At 46.8% G+C, this 25,679-nt stretch overlaps 1 long non-coding RNA gene across 1 annotated transcript in view; it reads left to right on the top strand.

Annotated features, from left to right (window-relative positions):
- Nucleotides 1-1,988: 1,988 nt before the first annotated feature.
- The window catches only part of LOC132018769 (uncharacterized), a 39,831-nt gene continuing 16,140 nt past the window's right edge, over nucleotides 1,989-25,679 (top strand). The window contains exons 1-2 of the long non-coding RNA XR_009404575.1: nucleotides 1,989-2,049; nucleotides 5,966-6,063. This is a non-coding gene — a long non-coding RNA (uncharacterized LOC132018769). The remainder of the gene's footprint in view (nucleotides 2,050-5,965; nucleotides 6,064-25,679) is intronic.

Below are 25,679 nucleotides of genomic sequence, written 5' to 3'. Positions count from 1 at the left end.
CATTGTTTCTTCAAACACACAGCCTTTCCATGAGAGAGGAACTACTTTCAGCTCCCAGACCGGTGTCTGCATGCAGGCACAAGTATAAGCCCAGAGAGACGCACAAAAACAATGCATCAGGAGTCAACAGTCTTGGGATGCCTGGGTGGCTCAGTCTGTTACGTGTCTGCCTTCAGCTCAGGTGGTGATCCCAGGGTGCTGGGATCGAGTCCCGTGTCAGGCTCCTTTCTCAGCAAGGAGCCTGATTCTCCCTCTGCCGGCCACTACCGTTGCTTGTGCTTGCGCACTCTCCCTCTCCCTGAAAAATAAATAAATAAAATCTTTAAAAAGAAAAAAAAAAGTAGCCTGGAGCTACTTCTTTGTTGTCATTTCCATCTCTGCAAAAATACTGCCTCTAGCCAGTCCCAAGAAATGAAAGTAATTCACTAATATACGCCACATCTGTTCAATTTTCTTATTCTTCAAGTACCTATTTATTCTTTTGCCATCCCAAGCAATTAAACATGTCTATATCAACATTTGCCTTTCTTGCGCTCCTTTAAAAATTTAATACTCCCCTTTTAAGCCCTGTGAACCTCTCAGTCTTGCAACACAGACCAGGAAATAGCCTGGTTCATAGACTGTAGAAGGCTGGGAACAAATCTGTCCGCTGAACCATCTGCTGTTTCTTAGCGGTAGAAAAAGAGGATTTACAGGTTTGGGGGCAGATTATTTTTAGGGTCTTCCAGGCTACTAATATTCTATCCCTGTTTGCATAATTCCTCACTGGGGTTGAGACTCCCAGAAGTCACTGTGACCTCCACAGAGAGTCAGTGTCCCTGAGATGCACTCTCTTTGGGAAATAATTCTAAAAATATGGAGTCTGGAGCTCTCAGATCTGCTCCAACCATACTCAGTCCTGTCTCTACGCTGCTCTCTGCAGTGGTGGGTCTTCCTGTTTCTGACAGAGGGAAGCAACTCACCTCGCTCTGTCTGCAAGAAAGGCAGTCCACATTAGAGAGGGATGTGGAGGAAAAGGAATAAAACAAAAGTGGAGCCAATTTGCATTCAGATGTTTGCATTAAATATTAATAGGGCTCGAGGGTGAGGGTAGTTTCTCTTTTATGCACACTCAGGTTGCCATGGCTGTCTGGGGTTTGCAGGGCTGGTTCTGGGAGGAGGGGGGAGGGCAGCTGGAAGGGAGGAAAAGGGCAGCCACACCCCTGTATGCGGATCAGGGTTCAGGCCCCCATCCTGTGCCCTCACGCTGTGGCCCGTACCGCCAAGAGCAAGTCCAAGGGACGAAAGACATGGAAGTTTCCAGCAACAACCAGAGAACATCTGGAGGCCAGTCTTTAACCAATGAAACCCCCTCGTGCTTTAAAAGCAATGATCCGGGCTTAGGGTCAGCAGAAGAGTAGCCGGGGAGGGACAGGAAAGCCAAGAGCAGACGGCCAGGAGAGCCCCAGTGCAGAGTGTCCCGTGAACCCCCGGGAGGCAGGGCCCCGAGGCTGCGGTGTCCACAGCCCCAGCGCTTTCTCGAACAAATTCATGAAGTCCGCGCAGGAGGTTAGGGGGCAGGAAGGACGGGCGGCCCCTCTCTAGCCTCCAGCTCTTGAAGGGAGGTCCCGGGTTGGGCTGTTGGCAATCCTAGAGGAAGCTGTCGCTTTGAGAAAATGATGGCTCTGTGCCCATGGTGGGCTTCATCAGTGGTCAAAGTCCTTTCCAGAAGAAGCCCTTGTAGCCAAGTGTCCTGTCAGGAGAGGTTTTCGTGCCTTCTTTTGCTTGTCGTTTTTTTTTTTTTTTTGAGAATGAGGGCCTCCCAGTTCCTCCAAACTCACACCAGCTGAGTGACTGTTTACTTAGCCTTCCTGCAAGGCTGGCTCTTGTCACCCACGTCTGGGCCTGTCCCTGTGTTATCCTTCAAGAGGGGAGCTTGGAAATTTCCATCATTCCCGTCTCATCTGAGTCTACCCTGCAGCGGCCAGACTGCCCCGGGGTGCTGTGGAGTCACCGCAGATAGTCGTCAAGCCCGGCCGCTCGCTGGCATCCCTGGGCACCTTTGAAAAGGTCAGATGCCTCGATAACCCATGGCCCATTTAAAGCAGAATCTTTAGGGCTGGATCCCAGGTTCAGGAGTTTTTAGAACTTCCCAGGGTGATTCCAATGGGAGCCAAGTTTGAGAGTTGCTGGCGTGGGGTTATGAGCACATCCAATGGCCTGGACTTGACTGCTTGGTCTGCTGCTGCCGGAACCAGCCTGGGGCAAGTTCTGGACTGCTCTCAGCCTCAGTCTCCTCATCTGTATAGTGGGAATAATAATAGTAGCAACAGTAGCACGGGGTACTGGTGTGAGGATTCAGTGAGGTTATATGCACGGAGGGTTTAGACAGCGGCTGCACAGAGCTGGCGTTTTATAAGTTTGTTTTATAAGTTTATAAGTTCCCACTGCTGGGGACCACATTTCGTGCAGAGTGGGCAGGACGGTGCGGGAACCTGAGAAGAGGTAAAGAATTGGAGTTATTTCTCCTGAGAAGGAGGAGACTTTGTTGGAATATGATGGCTGTCTTCAGATTCCTATCAGATGGAAAAGGAATGTGGTTTGTTTTCCCTGACTGTGAAGGGGAGAGCACGGATTCAGGAAGGGAACGTTTCCAACAGAGCCATCTAGCAGCAAGACCGTATCATGGGGAGTGAGTTCCTGGACTCTGGAGGTATTCAAGCAGCAGTGGGACAGTTTGTGGTGGAAATGTTAGAAAAGGAATCACGATGGAACTAAATGACCCTCAGGGCCTCCTTGAGCCGTGCTGGGCATGTCCTGAGCGTTACCAAATGCTAGCTCTTATCAGACGTTCTCTCGCAGCCGGCGAGGACGTGCAGGGTTGGTGTGGACATCCTAGGGGAGTCTGAAGCTGTGTTGGAGAGAGGACCAAGGGGAAGCCAGGTGGGGTCAAACCTGTTTTCAAGTCAAGGAGGTGAAGCTGGGGTTGAAGTTGATGAAGAAGCCAGCCACGGGGGTGGGAGGGTCTGGGTCTGGGATGTCAGCTGTGAATATGGCTGGTCAGCCTCTATGCCCTTTGGGTCGAGCTCCGGACTCCAGAGAGATGGCGAGGTTGGCTTTGTTTAAGGCAGAGTGTCAGATGAGTGGGTGCCTTCTCATTCTGAACCTCAGCTTTGAATCCACCCCCGCCCCCCCTGCCGTGGCCCCCACGGTACTGTTCCTTGGCACTGCACCCCCTTTTCCTGCCCGTCACCTCCTTCCGCACTGTGTGGATTCCTACGGTACCTCATCTGTTTTGAGAGATGCCTGCGAAGCCTCTTTTACAAGCCGTACCTTTTTCGGGGTGCTGTGGGAAACAGCACTCGTTGTGACACTACTTCACTAGAAATCAAGCTGAGCTTCCCTTTTCCTAAGGTGACTCCACTTTCGCCCTTTTGAACGTGTCCAGCAGGCGTTCAGCCATCCCCTTGCTGGGCACTTGGCAGATGGCGTCGGCACCTGTCTCCCGGTCCTCCTCCTGCTCCCTCCCTGCCGAGCGTGTGGGGCATCCCTCGGTCGTCCTTCTCCCTCACCTCCTGGAGGCTGCATCTCTCTCCACAGTGCTCAAGCACACCCTGGACCTCCTCACCCCTCAGGAGGCGCGACCTTTGGAGTCTGCATCTCTGAAATGCCCTCGGTCTCCCCAACCCGTGTGCTCCGTGGTCCCACTCCCTCCCTCCTGTTGAACCTCTTCTTGGCCAGTGCTGGGGTCCCTGGAACCCTCCCCATTTTGGGGCATCTTGGACCCACTCTGGTGGCATCTATTCCCTTCTTCCCTGTTGCCTTTGGATTCCTCGGTGGCCCAGGAAACATTCCGGCTGAGTTCTCAAACGTTTCCCATTCCCTTCCCCACCTCTCCTTCCAGCGTGTCTTCTCATCTCCTCCTGATCCCAGACCGATCCCAGTTCTGTGGAGGAGATTCCAAGCTCTCCAAGTCATCGGACCCACGGCCCGCTGCTGCCGTCGGACTCTGTGCCCTCGGCCATCTTCCTTGAGCTCCATTTTTAGCTCCCTATCAGATTGCCGCGACAGCTGCTCCGAATCTTTTCCACTCGGCTCCAGCCCTGCCTGACCCTGCCCGCCTCGCCTCCCCGGGACCGACCTCGTCCCCAGGACTGGCTGAGAAATCCAGCCCTGCGGGCTGCCAGGACCTCATTCTTCCCTTTTGCCTTTTAGCAGAGATCCTGTCTCCCTCTCTTCCCCCTTCCCCCAGGCTCTGGGGAAGAACCGGTTTTTATTCTTTCCAAGGCTAAGCCTTCCACCTGTCCTCTCACTGTGTCATCTCTTTTCTTTGCCATCTTGCTCCACGATCACATCTGCTAACTTGAACCCCATTTCCGCTCGGCCCTGAGTCTTGAGACTCATCCTAATTTCTTCCGCCTTAAGGAGCAGTCACAAAGCCCTGAGCCCGTTCTCCGCCTGCTTGCCTCCCTCCTTTATCAGTTCCTTCCCTCCCTCAAGTGGGTTTCCTCCCCTGGTTTCCAGAAACCAGCCACGCGGAGCTCATGTCCCTGGAATATGCCCGCTGTCTCCCTCCTCCCTGGAAGGTGGCCTCTTGAGGTACAAAAATCACTGACAGTGGAGTCAGCCACTCGGGGGTTTAAATCCTGGCTTTGCCCCATATTGTTATATAATCTTGACCCTTACTTGGCTCGTTATTAATCTTCCCAAGGAAAAGAAAATGGAAGAACCTAATTCCCTGGCTAGCTATGAGTAATAAATGCTTCTACTATAAAGTGTCCAACATCGGTTGGAGCAAAATAAAAAAATACTCCCCTCTGGGGCACCTGGGTGGCTCAGTCGTTAAGCATCTGTCTTCAGCTCAGGTCATGAGCCCCGGGATCCCGGGATCGAGCCCTGCATCGGGCTCCCTGCTTGGCGGGAAACCTGCTTCTCCCACTCCCACTCCCCCTGCTTGTGTTCCCTCTCTCACTGTGTCTCTCTCCGTGTGTCAAATAAATAAGTAAAATCTTAAAAAAAAAAAACCAAAAACTTCTCTTGAGGCACCTGGGTGGCTCAGTGGGTTAAGCCTCTGCCTTCGGCTCAGGTCATGATCTCAGGGTCCTGGGATCGAGATCCACATCGGGCTCTCTGCTCAGCAGGGAGCCTGCTTCTCGCTCTCTCTCTGCCTGCCTCTCTTCTTACTTGTGATCTCTGTCTGTCAAATAAATAAAATCTTAAAAAACAAAACTTCTCTCCATCCATTGCTTTAGCTAATTCCTTCGCGTGCAGTCCCTTCGGTTTCTTCCACCTGCCTGTGGACTGTCCATCCATGCTTCAAGCCCAGTGGTGTCCTCCCTCTCTACCTGTTGGGCCCACATCCCTCTGCTTTGTTTGCTCTCGGAGCCTTGTTCCTCTGTTATAGTGGGAGCCCCAGTCTACCCTGTGTCAGGGTGTACTGGGATCATTTGTACCTTCTTGTCTGTCCTCTCATGAAATCAAGAGCCTCTGGGGGCAAGGATATTGAATTCACCCTTGGATCCCTCTGGAGTCCCTAACAGAGCACGTTACACATAAGAGCTACTCAGTGAATGTTAAGCTTATAGGAAATTTATGGGCATTTGGGTGGCTCAGTTGGTTAAGTGACCGCTTCTTCATTTCAGCTCAGGTCATGATCTCAGGGTGATGAGATTGAGCCCCATGTAGGGCTCCACACTCAGTGAGGAGACTGCTTCTCTCTCTCTCTCTAAAATACATAAATCTTTTTTTTTTTTTTTAAAGTAAAAGGAATTTAAAAGAAATGCTTGATGCTAGGTGTATCTTTACTCCCTACCCCCTAAATACAAACTGATCTCTTCTTCACCTATGAATATACTCTCTAACCTTATAGAATTTACCACAAGACAGGGATTTACAACCCAAAGACCTGAATACCGAAGACCATCAACAGGCCCAGCCAGATTTTCTGTGGTCCTTATGCTGGCTTGTGGACATTGTTTGTCTTCAGGTTACTGGGGTCCTCTTCTGGCAAACAATGAAGACGTTCTCTGCTTGGTGAAATCCATCAGGTTTCTTCTGTGGAAGAGGAAATGGACAGACTAGCAGGTATCTAAGATTCTTTCTGCTTGACCCGTGACAACTCAATGATCGCACGTGGTGAGTGTACTGTAAGAAAGACACTCATTTATAAAGGTGACCAAGGACGAATCTCATGTTGGTCCTGTAAGAAAGGGCTGTTTTCTGCAGGTGCATTAGTTAATTTATTTCCTCATGCAAGATAGATTCACTGAGCATAGACTGCGTGTGCCCAGTTTGCTGCAAACATGATCTTAACTCAAGACTGGTCTCAACAGAACTCCTGTCTGGCATGCTCTTCTTAGAAAGGGAAGATGCGTGGAGCTAGGCTGTGGGCCGGGCCGGGCCAGGTGGCTGCCTAGGCTTAGTGGCTCTCAGAGAGGACAGTCCAAGGGGACATCCTTCACAGCAGCAGCACCTGCCCCTCCTGGCAGGACCCTTCATGCAGTTACTCGGAGCATGAGTCTCTGGGCTTGTCACATTATCCACAGGCAGCCTGAAATGCCTCCTGGTATACACACCAGCTCCCCTCAATTTATCTTTCAATCTGGAGGATTTACGAAGATTTATACCATTAAGAGCAAGATCTCAGCAACATGCCATATGGGAAAAACATGTTTCGCTCCTGCCTGTATAGGAGTTGGTGTGTAAGCTCTTCTGGGCAGGGACCCATTTTATGTGTCATGTTCTTTCTTGTAAAGTTTCGTTCCTTCTTTGGGCTGATGTTTCAGGAATGGGGGTCTATAACTTCATTGGGGATCAGCATTTAGGCATAAACACCCATTCTTGGCTATTGGTGAATCACCTACATTTTACTGTAGGATGCATGGGTCTGAATCCTATCTTACACACCCAAAGAGAACAAAATAAAACAGGGAAGAGAATGCCAGTATTACTTAGAGTCAAGCCCTCTTCTTGGGTAAGGAGTGGTAGGATGGAAATGGGCTCATCTTCCCCATGGCCCAGAGGCCATGGCTTCAAACTCTTCAGGGGTGCTGGGGGTTAAAGCACAGAACAGAAGAAGAAGTTGGATTGTCCATGCCATATGGTCTCTGTACCTGGCCTCGTATCAGACACGTATGCCTTGTTGGTTCCTGAAGTTCCTGAAGAATCCAGACTGGCCCCCAAGGTCGGGAACATCACAGTAGGACCTTGTGGGGACTGTGGATGGAAGGTGATATGGAGAATCGCTCCCAATTCTTCTTTGATGATTTACAGGGAGTATTCTTTTCTCCTTTCTTCTCTCCTGCTGGCTGTCCTGCTCACTCGAGGACCACCTGTCAGATGCCTATGTGAGGAGACACAGATTCACTGCTCGGGTCTCTTACAAAACAGAGAGGAGGGGAAGGCTGAGAACAGGAAGGTCTGCAGTTGGGATGGTTTCTCTGTGTTGTCGGGAGAGGGGAGGGCAGAGGGCGGGGAACAGAGAGAGAGGGGAGGAGGTAGGTTCCTTGATTGTCCTTGCATTGTACGCTTTCAAAGGCAGAGTTTTCCGGTTCCTGGAGAGGCAGATGCCAAAGGAAAGGATCTTGAGGCCCGCCATCTTGTAATTCTGTTACTTTGCCCCCCTCAGCTCCCTGCCATGTAGATCTTCTCTATATTCACAGCACATTTGGCTTGAAAAGTCAGCTGAAGCATATTGTTTGTTTCAAGCCTCCATAATACTAGCTGTCCTTTGGGCAGGGTTGACAGCTTCTCATTCACTGGATCCTTAGAACACTGGGTCGTAGAAGGCAGGGTCAGCAGTCGTCAGTCCGGTTTATAGCTGAGGAGTTTAGCTCAGATCTGTTTTCATGATAGACTCCTACAGAGTGCCCCAAGTGTCAACAATATTTTACTTCCTTCATTAAATGAGATCTGTCATTTAGTGGGGGGAGAGTCGGTAGGCATCTTATACGTCAGTACGCCAGCAGGGAGTTTCCAACATCCAGCTTGACAGAACAGTGATGAGCTCAGTGTTGCATGAATGCAGTCCAGGGGCAGAGAAGGTGGGGGGTACTGAAGAGAGGGTGAGCCTCACCCTTGCTGGAGGGGTCACCCTACACCATGGCCAGTCTACGGCATTTCTCTTTTCTCTCTCTCTCTTATAAGATTTTATTTATTTATTTGACACAGAGAGAAAGAGAGAGAACAAGAGGAGGCGAAGTGGCAGAAGAGGGAGAGGGAGAAGCAGGCTCCTTGCCGAGCAAGGGAGCTGGATGCGGGGCTCGAACCCACGACCCTGGAATCATGACCAGAGCTGAAGGCAGACTCTTAAACACTGAGCCACCCAGATGCCCCAGCCTAAGGCATTTGTTTTGTTCTTTAGAAAGCAGCTGACCCAGGACACATCTCTGCCAAGCCCACAGATTTAATCTGGTGAGGAGACACAGGGGTGCTAGTCAGCAAATGAGTGTGAATGCACTTTATTGTGGGGATCTTCCTTGGCTCCACCCGGAAGACCAAAAAGAATGCAGAGGGAACAGGACCCCGTATCACACCTGCAAGATCTCCGACCAGCCAAAAAAAACTAACTAATGACCAATGGACCACACGGGCAGCCATTATCAAAAATTATCAAACGAACAGAATGGCTTGATTTGGCCAGTTGGGAAGAGTCAGGGACTGAAAAAGAGAAAAAGCACATGAGGCAGGAGAAATAAATCATCTGATATTACCTTTCTGTCTTTGACCATCTTATTAGATGTAATTTGGATGTTGCCAATGTACACTCATGAATATTTCCACGTGCTCACATGAAGTTTGAACTCATTAATGTTATGATCATCGTCATTTCCAGTTTAGGTTACATTTCTTTCTTTTTAAAAATTTTTAAATATTTTTATTTATTTATTTGACAGAGAGATAGAAAGAGAGCGCAAGTAGGCAGAGAGGCAGGAATAGGGAGAAGCAGGCTCCCTGCAGAGCAGGCAACCTGTTGCAGGGCTCGATCCCAGGACCCGGGAATCATGATATGAGCCAAAGGCAGCCACCCAACCAACTGAGCCACCCAGGCACCTCTACATTTCCTTCTTAATGTAATAAGAATTTTTGGATAGGTACGAAGATAATCATAGTCACAAATGTACTACTTAAGGACAGAAAAGAGACGTTTCCTGTTATCGCTCTCATAAACTAGAAATGCAACTCACAGTTGTTCTGCCTGTCCACAAACACATCAGAGACTAAAATCAGCCATGGACCACTTACTGAGGAAATCCAGGATGGCCCATAGCGGGCAAGTGGATAGTCCGGGCTTACTAACCTTGGCCCCAGGTTGATCCCACGCATCTTCACTGGGATAGATAGATGCTCATTCCAGATTTAGATCTGTGTTTTCAGGAACTGAAGCAAACACTATAACGGTTGTAGAGCAGGAGGTTTTACAATTTGCATCTGCTTCTTATGTATCATTTTGAGAATCAAGGAATCCATATTCTTATAAGTGTGGTATGGTGATGTGCTCTGTGATGATTGATATGCAATGGACTTAGGCATTTACCACCACAAAGCCATGGACTGATTGAACTGGAATCAGCAATCGAAATACATTGCTTACTGAATTGTAGAGGAGAGGTGGCGATAAGGAACTGAGGGTTCAGCTTGGATGATAGAATGAAGGGGGTTTAACACTTTAAGCAAGTACTAATTGAAATTAAATAAAAGTATTAGTGGGTCATACCATGGGATGCAGAATCTTTTAACATCTTAGACAATTTCGAGTAGAATATTGGCACACTGCTGACTGATCTTAAGATCTGACTCAACACTCTGTGTCCAAGTCAAATGCTTTAGGGTAGTGTATAAATAACTCTTGAAGTTGAAATTTGTTCACGATTCCAAAATTTAGCCAGTGAGAGGAGAATGGCTATCCTCCACATTTCAATAAAATCGATTATTGTGGGAGAGTGTAGCCAGAGTTGCCCCAGTAGGGGGAAATCAGAGAAGGTATTCTTGGATGCTAGCATACATACATTTTAAACAAAATGTTTATTAATCAGCATCCTTTTAATCAGAAATGTGGGTTAGTTGGAATGTTTACATATACTGTGTTTTAGAAGACAAGGCAAAGAATGCCCAAACTTTTTTTTTTTTTTTAATTTTTTTGCAAACAAGAGGAACTGAATAGCATCTACCATTTGCTGACTCTCCATTATGCTTCTAGGTGTTTTGCAATAGCCACATGGTAGATATTCTTATCCATTTTGCAGATGAGATGCTAAGGTTAAGAAGCTGAGTAACTTTTCTTGGGGAGTCATAGAGCTAGTAACAGCCAAGACTGATTCCAAAGTCTCTGTTTCTTTTTTATCAACTCTGCCTTGGATAACTCTTTCATAGAGTCCATCCAGAGTCCAAAAGCATTTTAACTGAATCGTCTATGGTTTTTACAGGTGTACCTATGTGTCTATACCCACACACCCACATGCGCACGAGTGCATCTACTATGTCTATGCATTATATATCTATGTGTGTGACATAATAACATGGAGTGCTAAGGGTTCCTTGACACTGCCTACTTGTTGGGGTCATTCCCTTGAAGGAGTCTTCAAATTCCTAGGTCCTGAAAATGAATTGTATCTGAAATATTATCTAGGGAACTGACTCACGCTGACCAAACTGATTGATATAACAGGTATTGCTTTGGCAATTAAATGTGAACAAAAGTGATATAATTCACCAAATTTCCTTCCTAGCATGGTGGCGTTCATGGAAGCATGGGTTGAGGGAGAGCCTCCGTCAGTCCGCCGGCTTCCTGGGCTGATCTTGCAGAGCTGACCTGGGCTGGACAGTGCGGGGAGAGGGAAATACACTTGCTCTTGAATCAACAGAGGTGATGGGGTTGGTTGTTAGGTATATATACTTGCCTATCCTGACTGATACAATAAATTGGCCACTCCTTCTTAAATAGCAGTGGGTAGAATCTAGTCCATGCATGTGAATGAGAGGGTTGCTTGAGGCCAAACAGGGTTTTTAATAAAACCTTCGTTAAAATCTCAATGACCTGGGGCACCTGGGTGGCTCAGTGGGTTAAGCCTCTGCCCTCGGCTCAGGTAATGATCTCAGGGTTCTGGGATCAAGCCCTGCATCGGGCTCTCTGCTCAGCAGGGAGCCTGCTTCCCCCTCTCTCTGCCTGCCTCTCTGCCTGCTTGTGATCTCTCTCTGTCAAATAAATAAATAAAATCTTAAAAAAAAAATCTCAATGACCTGTAAGTCAGCCAATCAAAATCCAATTAATTTGCATACTTCCCACCCTCTTCAGTGTGCTGGTTCCAGCCACATTCTTGTCTGGATAATTGCAACTGTCAATTGTACTTTCTCCTTTTGTCACTCAGCCTCCTTCCCTGATCCAATCCTGGGGTGTACCTGTTACATTTTTTTTTTTTTTTTACTGTTTTCCAAACTGATATTTCAGTTAACAATATATTGGAACTATCTCTCTATGAAATTAATTATTTCCCACCGAAGGAACATGGCTTGAAAATCAGGGCCAGTCATTTGCCCAAGGCCTTTCCTCCCAGTGGGCTGATCTTGGTGTGCTAAAGAGAAGGGCAGGTGGTGACTTGACACACAGAGAATTAGAACAAAAGGAACAAAGTCTCTGCAAGGAATATTTCCACCAGCAGCGGTGCCCTAATTGTCAGGTGTCCTGACCCCTAGCCCAGTCCTCCGTACATATAGTACATCGAATGCTTGCTTAACCAGGAAAGGACATCTGGTTAACTGAGATTTCGTGGTACACTCTGTTTTGCAACAAAGCTATAGCTGCATTCCTAAGAATCCTCAGATCCTCAAAAATGAAATTAAGAGAGAGCTGTTTTGATGGTTAAAAAAAAAAAAAAAAAAGCAAGCAAGGAGCTGTCTTACTCACCATACCTAAATTATTTTTTTTTGCAGGATTTTCAATAATAAAGACATTTCAAAGATATCTCTTGTTACTGAAAATTAAAACTCCAAACTACTTAACCAAAACTGACAAAGCAATCGTAAATATCACAGAAGAAAGCCCAGATGGCATATAAGGTTGAAAAGAAAATCTACAGATTTACAAACTGGGACAAGGAATCTTAACACAGCTCATGGTTACCAATGCGTGGGCGATGGGCCACTCAAACCAAGTTTGCCTGGGACCAACCCACCCCCTGCTTCTTCTCCTCCTCGAGTCGTGCCAATGCCCGGTGGTGGTCATGTGAAGCCAAGCACAATAGGTGTAATACAAACCACGTTCCCAGAATTCTTGCTCTATTTCTTACTCACACTGATGAGAAAATGTGCTATAACAGCTCTCCGGTACATTTAGTCACCACCGTTTCTGTGAATCAACCGAGAAACAAAACAAGAAAGCTAACAAAGACGGAATGTTTTACCCCTTCTCATGTGGCCCGCGAGCCTTTATTTCACATAGTGGTCCCTCAAAGAACGGGCCACGGCGAAGTGGCTGCGGTGGGTGTCACCGGGTAACATGAGTTGTGGCTCTCGGAGCTGGGCATATTGTCCAAAGGGGAAAAGCACTTGCCATTTGTTAGGACTGGATGCCTGCCAGAGTGTGGCCTTTTTCACTGGGAAGTATTCCTAAAAGGATGCATTCAAGTCCACAAACTGCATGATATCTGATGTTTTATCTGAAAGTAGATGAGGGCTGGGGGAAGGGCGGGAGCAGGGAAGGCAGAGAGAGAGAGAGGCAGAGAGAGAGAGAGCGCGCGAGCGCACGCGCAAGAGAGAAGGAGCAGAAACAAATGAAATCAATTGGAACAGCCTTCGTTCCTATCCCAAGCTGTCGCACTCGACGTAAAATTCCAGAAAAGCTGTAGGAGCTTCTTACCTTTAGGAACAACAGAATAAGGTAGCATCAGAAAACCACCCAGAGAAAGAAGGGGATCTCTTCCTCAGGAGAGACTGTTGTACAAACAGTCCCGAAATGGGCAGGAGAGAGTTTATTTTTTGACCCAAGCTGAGAGGAGAAATTTGGCCCCCTCCGGCAGGTCTCACCACTTTCGAGGGTCCTCGTGTCCTGAGGAGTTCTGAGAAAACTCCAGTCTTCTGGAGGCTCTGGGGCTTATCAGTTGCCATGGAAACCATTAATCTCATGCTGAAGTTCTAAGTGATTTGAGAGGAAGAATGTTCACTCAAACCCGTTTTACCCCCCACCCCTCTATCTCCGTAGGACTAGCCGAGCGCCCCCCGCTGCTGCCCCCCGGGCCAGGGGTGCCGGGAACATCTAGATTGTCCACAAATTAATGCAAGCAGCCTGGTCTGCAGTCAGGGAACTCTCGCTGGCCAAGGACCCAAGCAGGTCTGAGACAAGTTTTTGTAAACGCTGGCACGGCCCGGCTCACCTGTTGTGTGATTAAGTCATGAGGTTGCTGCTTGTTCTCTTTGGGACCCGGCCAGGCAGCATTTGTTCAAGTGAAAAATAAGGCTCTGTGTGTGCGGTGTGACTGTGGCAACAGAGACAAATGGGCAAACAGATTCCGGTGGAGGAAAAGAATGAAAAAGTGGGCGGCAGGGACAATCCGGCAGCTGTGTTGAAAGGTGTCTTAGTCAGGACGGCTCGGTGGCAAGAAACAAAAACCTACTCAGCTTGAGTACAGAGGGACTTGTTTGATGGCACGGGAACCCAACTGAAGGAAGTGGGAGCTGACATCACGGCAGCTGGGGAATGGGCCCCAGCTGCTCACATTCCCCACTCTCCCATCACAGGGGTCTGGTGGCCGGTTGGGTTGCCGTGGTGCCTAGGGGGGCTCCGGCTCTACCCAGTCTTATGACTCAGGGACCGAGGGCTCTCTAACAGATGTGTCTCTTTTAGGAATCGCTAAGGCAGGTATCTGATGGGTCCGATGGCTGGTGGGTGGGGTCAGAAGGCGACTTCCTCTGACCAGGTCGGGGGTAAGTTCTCTGAGAGAGAGGGAAGACTGGGGGTAGAATGGTAGGTGGAGGAAATGATACACCTTGGCAGAGGGAAAGCTTGGCACGGGCATTGACAGATCGTAATGGCTCAGAATGGAGCCCGGTCATAAACAAGAGAAGAGCTAGAGCGTCTTTCAGGCTGCATACTGTACCGGTGGGAGCGATACAGGAAGGCGGGACATGGAGGACTGGTGGTGGATTCTGGAGACAACAGGGGGGCAGTGAAGCTGGAGGGGGTAAAGTGATGCTAGATATATAAAGAAGTTGAGTGATTGAAGGTCCTGGTGAGAGCAAAGACCAGGAGTTTGGAGGCTCACAAGAACAAAGATGGCCTCCAGGGAGAGCTGGGGAGGGAGTGGGAATCCACACAGAATGGAGCGAGGTCTGGACTGTGGCCACCCTGGGTACAATGTACAAACACCTTGATAAGTGTCATAGCCACAGATAATGTTACGGGCTGACTTGTGTCCCCCCGGATTCATATGTTGAAGTCCTAAGCCCTCAGACCTCAACATGTGAGTGCATTTGGAGATAGGGTCTTTAAAGAGTTAATTAAGGTTAAATGAGGTCATAGGGATGGGCCCGAATCTGGCAGGACTGGTGTCCTTCTAAGAAGAGGGGATTAGGACACAGACAGACACGGGGGAAGACCACATGAGGACCCAGGGAGAAGGCGGCATCTGCAAGCCAGGGAGAGACGCCTCGGGAGAAACCAGCCCTGCTGACGCCTTGATCTTGGACTTCCAGCCTCCAGAGCTGTGAGCAAATAAATGTCTGTCCATGAAGCTCCAGAGCCTGCTGTGCTTAGTTACCACTGCCCTCACTGACGAACACAAATGGGATGGGAGAGGATCATTTTTCTAGAGGCAGCCCTGGGATTCACCGAGAAAGCCAAACACACCCACCTGAGCCAATGGAACTTAGGGAGTGAGAAAAGCCCAGCAGAGGGGGTGTCTTTCCCAGGGAGAGCAAAGTGTTCAAGGAAAGAGGTGAGAGAGGAGAGGTCTGCATTACAGAGAGATGGCCCGCAGTGCAGGGGATTTAGGTGATGGAGGCAGCTGGGAGGAGGCAAAGGGACAAAGGAGCCGGTGAGGCGGGCAGGAACGGGGTGGTTGGTTGGGTTGGGCTCAGGCAGCAGGAGGAGGAGAATACACGCCCCTCTCACGTACACGATGCAGATATGAGATGTCAAAGGAGCATGGAGTGAAGGTGGGATGGAGCCATGTCAGAGGCAGAAAGAATTGACAGGGGCTGGGCAGGATCTTGTAATTGATGGAGGAAGTGGAGTTAGAAGACATGCATGCCTGTGCTCGTGCACGGACACACACACACACACGCACGCATGCACATAGACACACACACACACATACACACACGCACGCATGCACATAGACACACACACATATACACACGCACGCATGCACATAGACACACACACACATATACACACATACAATACACACATAAGCATACACATACAAATACACCTACACATATACATACACATACACATACACATACACATACACATACACATACACACACCCCTTGTTTCTTTAGAGGAATACTCAGGGTTCAGGGATTCTGGAACAAGAGGATTCCCAGACCTAGTGTCATAGTGACCCCTTACTGGGGAGCCCAGAACATGTCCGGTCTGAATGAGAAGCTCTGGAATTCTTTGGGGGTGCTTGGATGGGACTGGACCCTTATGGCCTCTTATGGTCAGACTCTGTGCCCCCAGCTGCCTTGGAATAAAACCAGTTTCTGACTTGTTTTACTGTTTTTGCTAAATTAGTAAAGCACAGACTCTCTCCTGCTTTGACTTGTACGGAGGCTTCACTTTCGGAGGACTGATCTTGCTCAGTGGTTTGCTTTGGCAGAGGAAGGATTGTGGGAGCTTTGTGTAAAATCTTCCAGAAGTGCAGTTGGAGGTCTGTGTAACTGATTTGTGTAAGATTTGGGAAGACGGTGAGCAGTCTGGAGTGGTGGCTGGTTTAAAAAAAAAAAAAAATGAGGGTGAGGGGCGCCTGGGTAGCTCAGTGGGTTAAGCCTCTGCCTTCAGCTCAGGTTAGGGTCTTAGGGTCCAGGGATCGAGCCCCGCATCGGGCTCTCTGCTCAGCGGGGAGCCTGCTTCCCTTCCTCTCTCTCTGCCTGCCTCTCTGCCTACTTGTGATCTCTCTCTGTCAAATAAATAAATAAAATCTTTAAAAAAAATGAGGGTGAGTGTGTAGGTATCTTGGGGATGTGTCCAGCATGAACCAGGGCTGTGACCTGAGGTTGGGGTACTTTGAGTGATGTCATCACATAAGTAATGCCAATTCAAAACAGATAGCAGCGTATTGATAGCTTAACATAAGTAGATATGGCCAATAGCACTTGAATGCAGGCTCTGTAGGAGGAAGAGCCATTTTCTGCTGTATTTTCCAGTGCTGGGATAACAGTGCCTAATACGTATTGGCGTTCAGTGAATGTCTGCAGGATGAATGAGTCAATCACAGAGTTGACATGCATGGAGTTCAAAACCTTAGGTGCTCCCACCCTGTCTCATCCCTCCCACTGTCTAGTTTCTTTTGTGCAACAACAAGAACTGGAACAATAGCAAACACAACCAAAACAGGACAAAGAACCGCTGCAGAAAAATCACGTAAGAGGGACAGAAAGGCTAGAGTCTGTTCAGCATCACTCAAAATCGAAAAAATACGATAAACATGATAATCATATGCCGCTTTCAAATGAGCATGCGTGTTATTTTGAAATTAGCAAAGATTAAAAGGGGATACTACTGAATGCTGGCGTGAGGGCCGCGAGACTTTCTTTTTCAGGTGGGAGCGTGAAGGGTGTAACTTTTATAAAAAGTTGATGTATATCAACAATTATAAATGGTGAAAATATTCAAGAATTGTAAAAATAATCATATGTGAGTTGATGTGCTTCTGATTATAATTGTATGGATAACTCCTGGGTCAAGTTTAATTCATTATACTGGGTTCCCTCATTCCGGGAGGGCATTTGCTAGGAAATGACAAGGTGGTTTGTTTTTTGAGGAGAAAATACTGGTATGAGAAAGAGTGAGATAGTAAGAAGTAGAAATGAGAATCTAGAAAATGCTCCTGACCACATAGCAAGAATTGTGGGGTTTTGTTTTGTTTTGTTGTAGAACAAAACAGCCAAAGGGCCCCAGGAGACCAATCATCAATTAAGTGCTACTATACACAGAACTAAGACCAAATTATTCCCTACCATGTTTTATAATATTTTACCAGGTTGTTTTTATATGACTGAGGCTTATGCCATGAGCTTGTTCAACTTTAAAAGCACTCTAGTAAGAATTTAGCTAACCCTTAAAATCAATACATTAATAATTTATATTCAGTATATCCTAGGGCTTCAGCTACATTGTAATCTTTTGACTAAGGTCCTTGAATAGTCCTTGGCTTTTGGATGAGTGCCTAGGGACATGGCACTTGCATGATTGCATTTGTTATTTTAACACTCCAACCTATATTTTACCGTACAGCAGTTTCGAAAAACAATAGAGTACATCGTGAATACCATGATAGGGGAATCTTTCTCAATTCAGAAATAGGGCTCAATGTAAAATGCAACACCCGATTATCTTGATAGCTATGACTGGTGTGTGTATGTGTGTGTATCTAAGACCTGTGGAATTCATTTGTTTTCAGATTTTATTTGATGGGCAAGTAGGAATGCTTTGGAGTTCAGTCGTTGTTAAGAAACCCCCGAGTTGCGAATGTCACACACCTGTCAGCCATGAAAGACCCTTTCTTTCCGGAGCTGCAGCGATGTTAACTTTGCCTCATTTCCCTCCTAGCCTGGCTTCTCTTTCCAGCGTGCTCTCTCGTGAGTAGTCATTTCAGCAGGACTTCCCCATCAACATCTGTTCCGAAAGCCAGTCCTGAGTGAGCGAATGTGGGGCAGTGCTTTGAAATGCACAGAGGGTTATTACGCAGATGGCAGTGGGGAGGTCTTGGCTCCCCCACGTAGGAGACAAATGCAGTGGGTGATACCTCCACCCACGCCCTCTGCACATGTTCCTCCCCAAGCCTGTGCTGGCTCGGTTTTCAGAAGCTTCCAGGGTGAGCCTTCCCAGGGAGCTCACCTCCCTCTTCTGCAAGACAATGTGACACATGGGTCAATATGGCATAATCCCTGTTCTCAAGGAGGTCGCCATCTGGGACACATGTCACTTACTGCCTTGCTCTGTTCCTTTACCCCATGCAGACTGGCTTCTCTGGCCTCCGGATGTCCTTCCACCAGCCCTAGCAGTTGAAGCATGGTGGCCTCCTTTTGGGCTTGGTCCTGTTGGACTCGTGGGAAGGGGGGTCAAAATATTCATCCCATCCTTATTCTCCTTCCTTCAGGGACCAGGCATCCTTCTTAAACCCAAGTATGTGCCTTACATTCCTTGGCTGCAGGGCTTTCCATTGCTCTCTGGGGCTTATGGGGTCTATTATCAATTTTATTTTTAGCATGGCATCCCTTCTTGCTGCTGGCTTTACTCTAATTCCACTCATGCTTGCTGTTCTTGAAATGTTAACATTTTAGGCTCAGGTCCTTACCCAGCTGATATACTCAGTCCATAAGGTCCTACCTCCCCAATGCCCACCCTCTTCCCCCTCCCCCCACCACTGCCATGGACTTCACTCATTCTTCAAGGTCGAGTTAAGAACTCATACTGTGCTCGATTCTCTGGCCCCCGTGCAAAGCCAAGTGTTTGTGCCTGACTGTCATTTATTGCAACCATGGTTTCCCACAGATAATGCTGATGGTTGCTGCCATGGTTGCTCATCTTTTTCACTAAACTGTGGGCCTGACTAATTCATTCACTCTACTCTCTCTTTGTGCCTGTCATTTAATAGATGTCTAATAAAACTATTTTTAACTTTTTATTAAATATAAATGGATCCCTTAATTCCTCCACTTCCTCCAATTGACTCCAAGCTTCCTGGAACAGCCTTTCTATTTTTCCTCTTTGTTTACTCCATTGAGCTCAGCTTGGTACCTGCCACATAGTAAATACTCAATAAATGTTGAAAATTGTAAAAATCAATCAATCAATCAATCTATCTATCTATCTATCTATGAAAGCCTGAATAACACAACAGACAAAATCTGCCTGGCAACATTCCAAGTTGAAGGGGGATAAGGGACAAAGATGGTAATGTTGTCCATTTTTTGGATGAACAACCTGGATGACAGACGGTGTATTGTAGGTACATCTCTGACTTTCTAATTGTACTAATTGTTTTGCTTCTGTAGACACTTCTGAAAGTCTCACCTAAGGTACCTTCAAAGAATTGAGTAGACTTCATAGCCCTGAGGAAGTCTCAGGGTCTTGGGAAAGCCAAGGGCTCTTGCAGGCTGAGCACATCCGTTATGCAAATGAACTCTGGTTCACTGGTCTCAAGGAGCCTCCCCCAGGAGCTCAGGGCTCTCTCTGGCCATACCGCTCTTCGTTCCTGTTTTTCTGGAGATCCAACTGGACTCCCATTGGGGCACTAGGTCCTTATGTGACCGACATTTAATCTCCATTAAAAAGCATTGGTTCGTACTTTTGAATTTTCTTCTTTTCTTTTTCTTTTCTGGAACCAGTTCATTCACTCCACAGCATTTAGCCATCTCTGCTGCTGTGTGTCAGGGATTCGGCTAGGTGCTGGTGTACAGTGATGGGAAAGTAATCATAGTCCCCGGTCTCGGGGGCTCCCGGACCAGCAGGGCAGCCCGACAGACACTCATGCATTTGTTCAGACCTCACCACTACGCACGTGCCGCATGTGCACAGACTGCAAAGGAGGGGGCTGGGCTGGCGCTATGACGTGGCCCCTAAGGCCCTTTGTCCGGACTGGATGACTCAGGGCAGCCAGGCCAGAGAGACGCTGAGGGAAGTAAGGAGGAGCCGGGTGGAGGAAATGCTTCAGAGAAGAGGAAACGTGCACGATGCCCTTTTCCCATCCCACGTGACAAGATGAAACGTAGGGCTCAGGTAGCTTTCTCTTCCAATATTCTCAGCTCTGCCGGGCTTCTTCTGTCCCCCTTCCCTGAAGAATTTAACCCTGTCTCTACTTTCTATACATGCACACAAGCACAGAAATGTGCATGTGAACACACACACAAACACGCACGCACGCACACACACAGCACTATGCTCTCTATCTGGTCCAGCTTCCAGAATGTCTGATTCACGGAGGGTGTGGGCTCACTTGCCTTTCTGATCTCAGTTGCTGCTTTCGGGGCAATGGCCCCACCGCCTCTAGCTAGTGAAGTTTTATTCCTATTGAGACAGTAGAAACCGGATCAACAGAGGCAAGCAAAACATGGGGGTTCCGGGAGTCGGGAGGAAGGGAGAAAATGACACTGTTCTGCTGCGGTTGGTGTGTCGCCAAGGGTTTTGCTAGCGATTACCTGGAAAAAACAAAATCTGCCCTGCCTGCTGGTTGCAGTATATTTAAAAACTGGTCCCATTGGTTTAAAAAGTGAAAAACAATCATAAAAGCTAAAATGGCAAATGTCGATTTCCTTCTTTTCCCGATTTCACAACTCAGGCAGGAGAGGAGTTAAATTGTAGTAGTGCAAGCAAGTAGCAGAGCAAAAGTCACTGTGCTGTTTCTTGGAACTATTTCGGCTGAAGCAGTTATCATTTCTCAAGCCCTCTGAAAGCGTGCCAGGAGCTGTCTGCATGAGCAGCGACAGGCTGAGCGGACGGCACGGGGTGTTCTAGGCTTTGGGCGCAATGCTGAGCAGCGCTTATAGTTCTTTCTTTAATTGGCCTCTTATTTGCTTTTATTTTAAGCAGTGCCTTTTGGTGGAAAGTGCACTGAACGAGGAGTCAGAGTATCTGGGGTCTAGTCTTTACTAGGTCCTCGCCGATGATTGCTTTCTTTGGGAAGCATTGGATTCTTTGCCCATGAGAGGAGAAACAACTCAAGCAGAGCCTTTTTTAAAAAATTAACATATAATGTATTATTTGTTTCAGGGGGTACAGGTCCATGATTCATCAGTCTTAACACAATTCGTAGCGCTCACTATAGCAACACCCTCCCCCATGTCCATCACCCAACCACCCCATCCCTCCCACTCCCCTCCCCACCAGCAACCCTCAGTTTGTTTCTTGAGATTAAGAGTCTCTTATAATTTGTCTCCCTCCCAGGTCCCATCTTGTTTCCTTTTTGCCTTCCTTCCCCTATGATCCTCTGTCTTGTTTCTCAAATTTCTCATATCAGAGAGCTCATATAATTGTCTTTCTCTGATTGAATTATTTTGCTTAGCATACTACTACCTCTAGTTCCATCCATGTCATAGCAAATGCCAAAAATTTCATTTTTGATGGCTGCATAATATTCCACCCCCATACATACACACACACCACATCTTTATCCATTCATCCGTCGATGGACATCAGGGCTCTTTCCACAGTTTGGCTATTGTGGACATTGCTGCTATAAACATTGGGGTGCACATGCCCCTTCAAATCTCTACATTTGTATCTGGGGTAAATACCCACTAGTGCCATTGCTGGGTCACAGGATAGCTCTATTTTGAACTGCTTGGGGAAACTCCGTGCTGTTTTCCAGAGTGGCTGCACTGGCTTGCATTCCCACCAGTAGTGCAGGAGGGTTCCCCTTTCTCTGCATCCTCGACAGCATCTGTCGTTTCCTGACTTGTTGATTTTAGCCATTCCAAACAGAACCTTTTAAAGGTTCTTCCGATCTCCAAGTGCTTTTGTTCTAGGTTAGGGGTTGGCAAACAATAGCCCCCTGCCTGTGTGTGTTCTGTACATAAACCAAGGGTGATTTTTACATTTTTTTAAATTAAAGATTATTTATTTATTTATTTGACAGAGATCACAAGGAGGCAGAGAGACAGGCAGAGAGAGAGAGAAGAAGGGAAGCAGGATCCCTGCCCAGCAGCAAGCCCGATGCAGGGCTTGATCCCAGGACCCTGGGATCATGACCTGAGCTGAAGGCAGAGGCTTTAACCCACTGAGCCACCCAGGTGCCCCTTTACATTTTTAATGGTTGAATAAAATCAAAAGAAAAATAATATTTTGTGATCTCTGAAAGTAGTCTGACTTCTCATTTGGCATCCACGAGTGAAGTCTTAATGGAGCATGGATATATTCATCTGTGTGTTGTCTGAGACTGCTTTTGTATTTAATGTAGAGTGAGTGGTTGCCATAGAGACCATGTGACCCGCAATGCCTAAAATGTTTATGGTCTGGCTGCTTATGGAAAAAGTTCGCTGATACCTGTTGACCACAGGACAATATATATGCTTACTTTTGCATTTGTAAAAACAATAAGACCTCGGTGAGTTACTGTAAGAAGTAAAAAAGGATGTATATTGAGAAAGGATGTTATGTACGTAAATACTCGGCTCCTAGGGGATGCTGGAAGGAGAAGGAAGAAACAGTTGCTAATAGTTTGTACAAAAACAAGTTGTATTTTTTATTTAGCTGCATTGAAAATGTATAGGATTGGAGATGTGTGAAATTATGTGTACATCTGGAAGGGAAAAATAATATGAACTTACTTGCTGGGTTGGTATGGTTCTATTTTTAAAAAATTTTATTTATTTATTTGATAGAGAGAGAGAGCAATCACAAGCAGGAGGCGTGGGGGAGGGAGAAGCAGGCTCCCACTGAGCAGGGAGCCTGATGCAGGGGTCCATCCCAGGACCCTGGGATCATGATTTGAGCTGAAGGCAGACGCTTAACCGACTGAGCCACCCTAGCGCCCTGGGTTGGTATGATTCTGGATGAGGTTGTGTGTATGTGTGCTGCAATTCTTTAAACTACTGCTATAACTCCATTTTAAAATAAATAAGGGGGAACCTGGGTGGCTCAGTCAGTTAAGCTTTGGACTCTTGACTATGACTCAGGACGTGATCTCAGGGTCCTGAGATCGAGCCCCGTGTTGAGCTCTGCACTCAGTGCAGAGTCTGTTTGAGATTCTCTCTGCCCCTCCCCACTGCACTTTCTCCTTCTGTCTCAAATAAATTTTAAAAATCTTAAAAAAATAAAATAAATAAGAAAAAGGGGAAAGGACCCACTCCCCTTTATTTCAAAACTAATGTAATGTCCCCCCCCCAAAGTGAACATTGAACTTTAATGGGTGAGATCTGGTTGTCTGAATATTCCATACCAAGCTGTCTGCAGGCAACACTGTCCCAAACCATTGAATGATATAAAGCGTCAAGTAATGGAAACAATATGTAATTTAAGAAGAATAACAGCACCATGATTTATGGGTCTTGTTACATAATATTATAACATTCCTTCACCTGTTAAATAGTTCATCTTTACTTAAGTGTTTAGCAAGAAAAACAATATTCTGCTTGTTTGATATTTAACTTATTCAGAAAGCTGGGAGAAAAATAATGAGTGTTTTAAATGGGATTGGGTCAATTTCAGGCTTGGTAAAAGACAGGAAGATCAAAGTCTATCCTGAGAGGTTCAGAGCTTCAATGTGCCTAAGAATGGCAAAAGAAAGAGTATTCTACAGAGAGCAGAACCTGGATTTCACATCCTACTTTCTACCCTCAGTGTCAAGGGAGCTTCCAGATCCATTCAGTTTGTGTCTTTGGTATGTAAGTAGCAATGTCCTTTCTTCATGAAAGTGACCAGTGGTATGGTTGAATGGGCAGAGCTCTCTGTGGACACAGGCTTACCGTGAGCTGTGCACAAGCTTCACACAGAATGTGGAGTTGCCCCTTTCTCATCCCTGAGGTGCAGAATGATTGGAAAATGAAATTTCAGGAGGAGAAGGCACCAATTCCCTCTTTGGGTTGGTGATGTGGCTTTTCTTCATATTAGTAGTGGGACCTTGGACAAGCCAAGCAATCCCACTGAAACTTGACTTCTTCATCTCAAAGGGGGAATGATGGTAGAACATACTTCATGGAGTTGTGAACACTGACTAAGAAAATCCATGGAGAAGGGCTAACATACGGTGCCTGGTGTGTGTCGTCCTCTTTCAATGAGTGTTAGCCACCCTTGTTAGCATGGGTGGTCAGGTAGCTAAAAAAACAACAACAATGAAACAAATAGTTCTTGGTGGTGGAGGTCCGAGTAAATGGCTTTCCATTTCCTGCAAGCACTGGGTCACGTGATAAACATAGGCTGTCCAGCTCACTGGTTTATAAAGGGTGAAAACGTCTGGCAGAATTTATTAACAACTTTACGTCTTTGTAGAATGCCTTAGGCAGAAGTTCTTGAGTACTCGATGAGTGATTTTTTTATTTTTTACATTAATATCCATCCAACAAAATGATGAAGGACACGCCGGTCATTGGATGTGTCAAGAATGGCCAATAAACAATGACAAAGGATCTTTTACATTCTCACAGTAAACACTGCTGCTCCTTCTCACCATCTTCCTTGATAAACACCATCTGGCGGGAGTTTTCACCCCAGAGTCAGCTCACTGCCATGATGAAGGATAAAGTCAGTGGCTGTTGAAATTGATCATTGCCCCCTCTTTTTACTTTAAGCACGGTAATTGATGGGGCTTCCTGGTTTGGGACCCTGGATTCTAGTGGCTCCCTTTCTGACATGGGAGACAACGTTGGGTATTGACTTGTTTATCTTGTCCTTTAACTTTCTCATTTCTCCTTCTTGCTTTCTCACTAAAGGAGGGGCTGAGCTGGCCATGAGGGAGTTGGGGGGACTGCAGTGAGGAGGAAAGAGATTGGGGCAGTTGAGTGTGAGAGTGGCCAATGGAGGATTTAAAGAGCGTGTTTTATGTATGAATGGGCACCCCCTCTTTGGTGTTTTTATGAGAAATTGCAGTGAAGAACTCAATATATATTTGGATATTGAGCTAGTGTTTAATTGAATGCTACACTGGACCAAGATGGGACCACTGTTCTCAGCTCCTAGCTTACTGTCTGCAATAGTGTCTTACATGCTGTAAGTGCTTCATAAGTATCTGTTGAATGAATTACCACCATCCTGGTTCCAGGTCTATATCTCATGAATCTAAAGCCATATATATGCAAATGTATACATTTAATTATAAAATCCTCTAAATCTCCTTTTTATGAAATAAGCCTATTAATATAACTCTTCGTTGATCTTTTCTTGCACTTCCCTCTTCCTTATACATCCATGTTCCAGAAGCAGTTCCAGTATTTTTAGAAGTCATCTCTCGTAGAATTTCCCAAGTCTGTCCTTATTTCCTCATTACTTGACAGGGGTGGTCATAATATTGTAAGGCTCAAACATGATATTGTAAGGCTCAAACATGATATTAGTGGCCCTGTCAATGTTTCCCTCCAAAATGTCCCAGAGGAAGAAAGATGTGTGGTAATCGCCCAAGACCAAGCTGTGATATAGAAGGGAAAGTAATTTAATATAGGGGAGTGATGGCCCCAGGTCACCATTATGCAAGGAAAAAAGAGCCAGAGACACACAAAGGTTGATCATCTGATTTCTGATGCAAGCTTGGTCATAGGATTGTAGGGACCTCCTGTTATACTTCGTGTGTGTAGGAGAGGTAGAGGGGCCTACTCTCTTACCCTGGACTTTTACTCCTGATCCTGACTCATTCAATAGAAGAGAGGGGCGTATGTGTGGGCGTGTGTGTGTGTGTGTATCCTTGAGCCTTCTTTAGAAATTGAACTTACTAGACATGAGTCACACCTGTGCCATAGTGGATCCTTTGTTGTGGAGTGGGGTTTGGGAGGACTTTAAATCAACCAGTTGCTTGGGGAATAGTCACTCATGTAACAGCACAAATCCCACT

Source organism: Mustela nigripes, chromosome 5, assembly GCF_022355385.1.
Source record: "Mustela nigripes isolate SB6536 chromosome 5, MUSNIG.SB6536, whole genome shotgun sequence".
NCBI lineage: Eukaryota > Metazoa > Chordata > Mammalia > Carnivora > Mustelidae > Mustela > Mustela nigripes.
This window is presented reverse-complemented; position numbering and strand designations above follow the sequence as displayed.